Source organism: Acomys minous (genome assembly GCF_964271855.1).
Source record: "Acomys minous genome assembly, chromosome: 7".
NCBI lineage: Eukaryota > Metazoa > Chordata > Mammalia > Rodentia > Muridae > Acomys > Acomys minous.
Genome location: NC_140488.1, coordinates 87,775,703 through 87,784,068, shown reverse-complemented (window position 1 = coordinate 87,784,068; position 8,366 = coordinate 87,775,703). Strand labels below are relative to the sequence as shown.

The 8,366-nt window shown below is 41.7% G+C and overlaps 1 protein-coding gene across 2 annotated transcripts in view; it reads left to right on the top strand.

Moving 5' to 3' along the window:
- The first annotated feature begins 263 nt into the window (after positions 1 to 263).
- TAB3 (TGF-beta activated kinase 1 (MAP3K7) binding protein 3) overlaps positions 264 to 8,366 on the top strand; it is a 66,603-nt gene continuing 58,500 nt past the window's right edge. For both annotated transcript variants that reach the window (XM_084791074.1, XM_084791075.1), the window contains exon 1: positions 264 to 539. The gene's annotated coding sequence lies outside the window, so the exon portion shown is untranslated. The remainder of the gene's footprint in view (positions 540 to 8,366) is intronic.

Here is an 8,366-nt window from a genome sequence, read left to right as displayed (position 1 = left end):
CCACACCTCAGGAGGAAACAGGTAAACTCAGAGCCAGGATCTCACTTTAGGGGCAGTTCTGGGAAGCGGCAGACCCACGGTCTCGCGCAGGCGCAGTAAAATTCCCACGTACGGCCCATTTCCGATGTAGGCAAGCGTTTGCAGGAGCTCCTTTATCACCTTTCCTGTGGGGACCCCGCCCTCTGGCTCCTGTGGGGGAAAGCCTCGCGAGATCGCCTACAGCAGTCCCCAGTGGTGCCATCTTTGTGTCTGGCGAGCGACAGCGCCCGACGGAAGCCCTGAAGCCCAGAGCTCTTGGTCCAACCTCTCCCTGAGACCGGATCCAGGAAATACGAGGCGGGCCTCAGTGGGAGGGACCCCGTGAGGGAGGAGGGAGTAAGGGGGCGGCGGCAGCGGCGGCTCACACCGGATCTGCCCTCGGTGCGGCGCGCACCGGAGGGGGGTCGGCCCGGGAAGCAGCGCCCGCGCGGACCCCCCGTGGATCCAGAAGAGGGTGTGGGGGGCCAGGCAGTGGAGCTTGGAGCGACTGCGAGGGCTCGGTGAGTATTGGCTAGGAGGCCTGGGCACCTGCCCGAGCCCAGGACTTTAGGGGTGCCCTGGGGTCTTCCTAGTGACCCCGCGCCCACGACATTGGGCGTGTGCGTGACTGTGGGTGTTTACGGGGCTTGGCTCGGCCTCCGGCTGTTAGCAGGGTCGGTTAAGTGCCGGGCTGCGGGAAGTCTGTGCAGGGCCTGTCGTGGAGGCTGCGCCCGCCTGGACGACCCAAATGCCCTGAGGCCAAGGGGAGAGGGAGTGGCTGCTGGTGGGTGGGGGCTTGATAGCTATCAGCGCTCGGGTGAAGGGGGATGATGCCCTTTCTTCGGAGTTCCTGGACCTCAGGTAGAGTGAGCCTCTGTGGAGAGGTTTTAAGTCTCAGGTGTTTGGGGATTAGGGCTTTGCAGAACTAAGGCTGGTTCCCTTGAAGGTGTTGGGACATGTGCATGCCAGGTTAGTAGTGATAGTAATGATTGTTGTGGAAGAGGTTTGCAAATAATTGTTGGCATGTGTTGAGTAAAGCTAAGACATTGCCTTCTTTTAAAGATCACATTAAACAGCCCTCTGAGGTCCAACAGCAGATTAGAGTTGTTCCTAGTTGGGGTTTTATAGTTTAGGACCATGTATCTGCTTCTAAAGTGCATTAAATAGGGTGGGTAGAGAAGGTAAGATGTAGACAAGGTGAACTAGGAAGTAAGCTGTACAATACAGAACCAAAAGTTTATACTCTAGATGAGTTGAAATATAAAGCATTGTCTGTACTGAATCATAACATTTAGATTTTTTTTTTGAGAAAATCTCCAGTCTGTAGTGCAAGGCAGGGTTCTTCAGTTGTGTTCTTTGGTGACATTTGTCAATTTTTACCGCATGGTATATTAACTTACGAATTTGTGAAAGGAAAATTATGAGTAGTATAAAACTTGATGAACGGAACTTGCTTAGTGCTCTTTCTTGGGTTGGTAACTTTTTTTTCTTACTGGAAGAATACAAGTGCTTCTCTTTTTTTAATTTTATTTTTATTAACTATTTTATTTTTACGTGCATATTTATATTGTTACACATATGTACAATAAACTACCTGCAACAAGAAGAACCAAGAACAAGTGCTTCTTAAATTCTACACATACGTAATTTTAAATCAGTGTGTTATATGAATTTTTACAAGGTTAGAAACCCCCCTCCCTTTTGGCCTAGAACTGGTTTCGTCATGGCAAACTTTAGTGAAGGTAGACAGTAAATATTTGATTACCGTGGTTACATCTGACAGGGCATAATGAATGTTCAGTCACGCTGAATTTTCTTCTGTTTGAAACATTCTTTTCTTCAATTGTAGACCACCCTGTACAGTTTGTGTTGGAGCAAACTGAGCTACCATTGAGTATATGCAGTGTACCAAGTATAGGCTTGGTGGGAAGTGGGCATTTTAATTTATTCCTTACAGTTTCTCTGCTAAAGATAACGTCCCTGTCACACAGATAACATACACCTCCAGTATTTTTTCTGTAGCTTCCATAGCTGAGGATCTATTGTGGGTAAAGTGCAAAGCTGGAGCTTAGATTCATGTGTGTCTGATTTAGAGCATGTGTCTTTCTGCATACTCTTGTTTATGTGCTGATACAAATTTTTAATGGAAATTTTTTATTGTAAAGAAATCATTCAAAAGTTTTCATGTGTCTTTAACAAAAGATAATCTCCAATATTTTTTTTTCTTTTCAGATGTGTCCATTTTGTAGACAGAGGTATGCTTTGAGCTGATGTGTAAAGATTCTAAGTAGCTAGTAGTGACCTATACGTGAAATTCATGATTTTGATAACATTACCTTCTGTTTTAGCATACCCAGGATGCTTTAAAGATTAAATGTTTTATTTACTCTGATCTTGAATAGTATTTAAAATTGCTCTACTAAAGTAACAGAGCAACTATTTACAGGGGCCTCAATTTGCTTTACAGGAAATTTATGGTAACATACACATACAGTTCACTTCTTAGACCTCAGTTCAGTACTTGTTAGACAATTTTGCTTTTCTTCTTTTCATTTAGTCCCAAATGTTAAGAGTTAGATTGTGTTTTGCAGAAAATAGGGCCAATATTAAGACAAACAGTAGGATTCTTGTATGAGCTAAGGGATGGACAGATTTTAGATATTCCAGAGCAGTGAGTGGCTGAGCTGTTGGTGAAATCACGGGAACAGTTTGCAGACCTGTTAGGTCACTGAAGGCATCACTTTTGACTCCCACTGACCTCTCCTGTTAGAACTCTGCTGTACTGTTGTGCTTGTCCTCCTAGCTCTTATCTCTGTTCCAGAGACAGGCCCCACGTCTGGGTAGAGTTCAACTGGACAAACAGCCAGAGGAGTTGGGGGGTGGGGTAGGGAGGAAGATGACACCAGGGTGGTGCTCATCCTACAGCAGGTCATTTGGTCAGAGGTAACCATGTAGTTAATTATCTTTGGAATTGCTAGAAATGTTATGCAGTTCAGGATATTTAAAGATATAAAGTATTATAGGAGTCTTTGTGGAACAGTATTGTCTCACAGATATGGAAAAAGGATTTCTGCAGTATATGTCTGGGTATGTGTTCTATGGAGTGTGGGGTTGGTTTAAATAACACCTTGTAATCTTAACAGACAATCTTTGGGCTGAAGTAGCAAGTTTTTAATTACAGTTGTACTCCCAAGAAAGAATGAAATATACTTTACTTGAGAAGGTGATTACTCCTGGTAGTTGGCTTGTTAGAGTGAGAAATATTGACAAATAACAAAGCCTACCTACCAGTAAACAGAAAGCCTTTCTGGCTTGATTTATGTTGTCACTACATTAAAAAGTACACCAGGAGATTGTATGGGTCTAGAAATGTGTTTTCATACCTTTGGTATAAACCCATATTCTCTCTTGATGCCGTTCTTGCCATTACCTGGATCTTTCCTTTAGTTCTCAGTTTACTCTGGAGTTTTTTGTAAGGTACATGAAAAGTGAAGAGGACTACAAAGCCTTTAAGCCCATTCTCCTTCCGGGTGAATTCGTTTGCCCTAGAAGGTCAAGAGGAATGCAGCTAAGACCCCATAGTCCATCAGATTGTGTCTTTAAAAAGAGAATGAGAGTAACAGATTGAGGGAGGCAATGTGCAGACTCTTGCTATGATTTCTCATCTCCTTTCTCCTTAAGAGTCAAGAAGCTAAGTTTGTAGAACAAGCAAGTGTGTTACAGAAGTGCGCACTATTCCCTCATCCTCTTCACTACTACCTGCCACTGATATTTGCATTCCCTCCTTTAAGCTGTCATCTCAACTTCTGTCCTTCTAACTAGGTTCTGCCTTCTCTGCCTCTGATCTCTCCCCTACTCCCAGCTCTGACGTTTGTCCATTTTCATGCCCTTTCTCCTGCTCTGCTTTGATCAGCTCTTAAGGAAATTCTGATTTTTTTCTTGGTGAGGGAAGATTTCCTTCTACTTCCAGAAGTTAATAGAGCAGTGTTTGTTGGTTGTTACTGAGTTGGAATGCTAAATGGGTTTTCCCATAGAACCATTGCCCACAGAGCTTGGTGTTTTGTGTACCTCTGTTACCTTATGGATGTTTAGACCTTCATGAGTTGGTGTAGAAGTGTAGCAAGTTGTTCGTTGTTCCTGGGAAGCCCACACCTGACGTTCAAATAGATGATTTTAAAAACACAGCAAGGCATCTGTGCTTATGAACTCAAGTGGTTGTGATAGCATGCAGAAGACTTGTACAAGCTCAAGACAGACCACATCCCAGCTTAGGGGGCCAATTGGGCACAAAAGGTATTGGCAGTTGTTAGCTGTTTGGAGAGGGAGAGTTAGTGTTCTCTAACAGTAGACCCTGGTAAACTGACCAGACTCCAGAAATATTTAGGCAGCACACACTGGTTTTGATAGGATTTTTTAAAAGGACATGAAGTTGGGAAGGGCAGGGAATCTAGGAAGAGTTGGTGGAGGGAAAGTGAATATGATCAAAACACATTGTTTGAAAATCTCAAAAAAAAAAAAAAAACAAAAAACCCTAATAGAATATTAAAGTTGTTGTTTGTTCCAGAAATCCTTGGAGGTTACCTGATTTTTGTGAGAACAATAGGTAGCCCACCTTTGATTATCTAAATTTCATGTAGTTATGCTGATTAGATGGCTCTGGGAAATAATGTGATAGGTTTTTTTTTTGTTGTTGTTTTGTTTTTTAGTCTATAGGTTTTTTTTTTAAAGATTATTTATTTTGTGAGTACTCTGCCTGCATGTACACCTGCAGGCCAGAAGAGGGCATCAGATACCAGGTTAGATGGTTGTGAGCCACCACGTTGTTGCTGGGAATTGAACTCAGGACCTCTGGAAAAGCAGACAGTGCTCTTAATCACTGAGCCATCTCTCCAGCCCAAGTCTATAGTCTTTAAAAGTATTTATCTATAGATACGGGCATTTTGCCATCATGTATGTCTGTGTACCACCTGCCCAGGTTGACCAGATGAGACCATCAGATCCCCTGGGACTGAAGTTACAAAAAGTTCTCAGATGCTATGTAGCGCTGGGGATTGAACTTGGGTTCTCTGAAAGAGCAGCTTATGCTCTTAACCACTGAGCCATCTTTCTAGCCCCTAATAGGGTCTTTTAGGTTGCCAGTGAAAGTTTTCTGAATTTGGGTATACATTTTTAAATAAAGAGAATTGTTTATTTCATCTCAGGTTAATGTTTGTTGTTAAAGCAGACCTATGGTCATGTTAGAACAACAGAGTTCCAGTTTGTCATTAAAGGAATATCTTGTTCACACTATTTCTTGTTGATGTTTTGAAGCTTTTCAAAGGCACTGGCCATCTTGCTGTTATTTACTAGTCGGTGGGGGTGGTGTGTTTTAAAACCTTTAAAGTATTTACTGGTCTGTTGTGATACATGCTGTAACTGTTGTGGTATTCAGACAATTCTGTGAGAGATTTCAAAGTGAGAAAAGCAAAACTAAATTTATTTTGTACTTGTTCTCCATAAAGGTATTTAACCTTAGTTTGCTTGAAGGAAATAGTCCCAATAAAAAGCAAGACAAGGCTTTAAGGGTTGCTCCAGGCACACTAGCCCAAGGGATATGTCCCATGAAAGTCTTCACTTACCAGGAAAATGGGACAGAGGGGAGGACATCTTGTTGGACTCTAGGTGAGAGAAGCATGGGAGAATGGGAAAATAGAAGGATCCAGAGGGTCCTAGAAACCTACAAGTGGAACATTACAATGGGCAGATCTGGGCCCAGGGGTCCTGCTCAAACTATGGCACAAGCCAAGGACTATATATGCAGTAAACATCGAACCCCTACCAAGATCTAGCCAATGGACAAGACATTCTCCACAAGTGAGTGGAAAGTGGGGTCTGACTTTCACACGAACTCTGGTGCCCCATATTTGACCATGTCCCCTGGAGGGGGAGACCTGGTGGCACTCAGAGGAAGGATAGCAGGTTACCAAGAAGAGACTTGATACCCTATGAGCATATACAGGGGGAGGAGGTCCCCCTCAGTCACAGTCATAGGGGAGAATGGGAGGATACAAGGGATGGGATAGAAATTGAGATGTAATACAAATAACATTGAGGTGTAACAAGAATAAATTAATTATTTATATATATATATATATATATATATATATATATTAAAAGAACTAAAGAAAAAATAAAAAGGGTTGCTCCAGGCCATTGTTTGAAAACTGAATTTCAGTTTACACCCTCTATTCATTTTAAGTTTACCAAATTCTCTAATTGCATGCAGAGTATGAGGGTTAAAAAACATCTCTGGAGGCAAAAAGTTCTCAAGCAACTAGATCTTTTGACACAGACTAGCTCTGTGTTTTGGGGCAAATTGCTTAATCTCTGACCTGTTTCCTCAGTTTTGAAATGAGGATAATGTGGTATTTACCTCGTGAGGATTAAATGGGCCAGAGGATATATTATATTTAAAGCATGGCTAGCAATGGTAAATGTACCGAAGAACTGCTTTTGTTACTAACATTATCATTGCTGTTACTACTTGAGTATCCCTCTGAGATGCTAGGCTTTCTGTTTTGGTAGGAGTGGCTGTAAGATATCCTTACTACTTTGATAGTAACACTCAGGGCTAAAGTTTATGGAGCGGCCCAGGCTAGACGTATAACAACTGTCAGATCTAGGGACTGGAGAGATGGCTCAGTGGGTAAGCATAGTACCTGCTCGTCCAGAGGTCCTCAGTTCAATTCCTAGCAACCACATCCATCTAGCTCACAAACATCTATCATGTGATCTGATGCCCTCTTCTGACATGCAGATATACATTCAGATAGAGCACTCATATAAATAAAGTAGATAAATAAATAAAAAGCTAAGATAACTGATAGTGGACATTAAAAAAAAAAAACACCAACCATATCTACCCCACAATTGGTCAGAGTTCAGGAAACTCATAGAATATTAAGATTTTTTTTTCTGTAGCCCCATTTCTATTAAGGTAAGTATAAAGAATTGTACCCCTTTGATGTATGAGCAAAATAGGATTGAGTAATTATAATTTCTTTATTAAAATTTAATGCTATTGGCATCTATAAAGCTAGAGTCTGTAGAAAGGCAGCCTCAATTTCTATAAAGACTTTTTTTAAAAATTGAAATCCACACCACTTTCCCACAGGGGAAAAATGTATATGGTGTTCTGCTTCCCAGGCCAGTTCAGCGTATCTGAATTTGAATATTGATAATACTGTAAAAGCTAACTTTTGTCTATCAGCAAAAATATGCATGCAGAACATCAGGTACTAAAAGATTATGGATTGTAGCCTTGCAGAAAAGACAGTGGGCTCGCTCTCCGAATGAACAGCCAAGACACAGCATTCCTTGAGGAAGAGCTTTCTTTTCTGGTAGAGGTTGAGGCTAGGGTAAATAGTGACGAGTCATTTTTCTGGTTTGTGTTCTCAAAAGACTCTATGGCCTAGTAAGTGTCTGTGACCACAGACTATGCATCCAGAGGGCCTTCCTCCAAATCTCTGTTCTACTACTGACAGAAAGTCTCATCTATACAGTGAAAGTAGCACTCTCCTTACAAGGCTTGTGGAAGGATTACATGTGTTGGTAATGGGTGAAATGCATATAATCAATGTCTTTCTTGAAGGTGGATTTGTATAAGAAATGTTATATACTCATCTTCATTAAGCTTTACTGTTTTAGAAGGTCTAGAACACCCTCCACTATTTGGTTGTCTAATGCCTATCTTTGGTGTACTTTAAATAGTATTCTTCTCTCCTACCTAAAAGTAAGATTCTTGTCTTCTTTCCATAGAAGAATGGATTTAGACTTTTCATCTTTGTTTCAATCCAAATTGAGATGAGTTTTGTTTTCTTTTGGCCTTTTGGGTTTGATTGTATAATGTTAAGAAAATAACCAGCATTTCAAGACTCCTTCCTTCCTGGCGGCATGTTATTAAATCTCCACCTTTTTGCCACCCCACCCCCTGCCAGTAGCTGGCTTTATAAGGGACCAGATCACCTCAAATGCGCCTTAGCACCTGTCTATAGCAAAGTAGCATTTCATATATCCTTTTCCTTTCTTATCTAATAGCAAGGGATCTCATGACAATCTTTTAAATGCTTTAGGGTACACAGATAAAGGGATGGCTCTCCCTGTTGCACACATAAAAAATGACAGTCTTTGAGCCCCAGGCCAGCCTGGACTAGAGGGAGATTCTTTTTAAAAAATCAAAAACACACAGAATGGACCACAGAGTTGGCTCAGTAGTGAAACCATCTGCTATGCCAATGTGAGGGAGGACCTGACTTCAAATTTCAAATCCACATAAAGCTGGGTGCCAAACTAGCAAGGTAGCTCAGTGG